This window comes from Penaeus monodon, chromosome 22, assembly GCF_015228065.2.
Source record: "Penaeus monodon isolate SGIC_2016 chromosome 22, NSTDA_Pmon_1, whole genome shotgun sequence".
Taxonomy (NCBI): Eukaryota; Metazoa; Arthropoda; class Malacostraca; order Decapoda; family Penaeidae; genus Penaeus; species Penaeus monodon.
Window position 1 is genome coordinate 41,100,467 of NC_051407.1, and position 309 is coordinate 41,100,775.

The window sequence follows — 309 nt, forward strand, 5'->3', positions numbered from 1 at the left end:
TCCTCCCCCAACACGGTCTGCGAATCTCTGCCTTCCAATTTGCTGTCTTCCGCCATTCGAAAATCCTTCCTCCAGGATGATTTTGCTCGAGCACCTTGATCTTCGGCAGCAGCGCCGGCCCACGAGTACCGATAATCCTGATTAGGTGTCATCAGCCCGGCCTCCCAATCGCCCTCCGCCCTCAGGGTTCTCGCGAGGCTTTCTCTCGCCTCTGAGCTTCCGACGAAGTTAATTTCTGGGCTTCTGCTGAGGTGACTCTCAGCCCCCTCTTCCTCTGTTACTTATTTGTGGTTAGATTAAAGTAAGTGA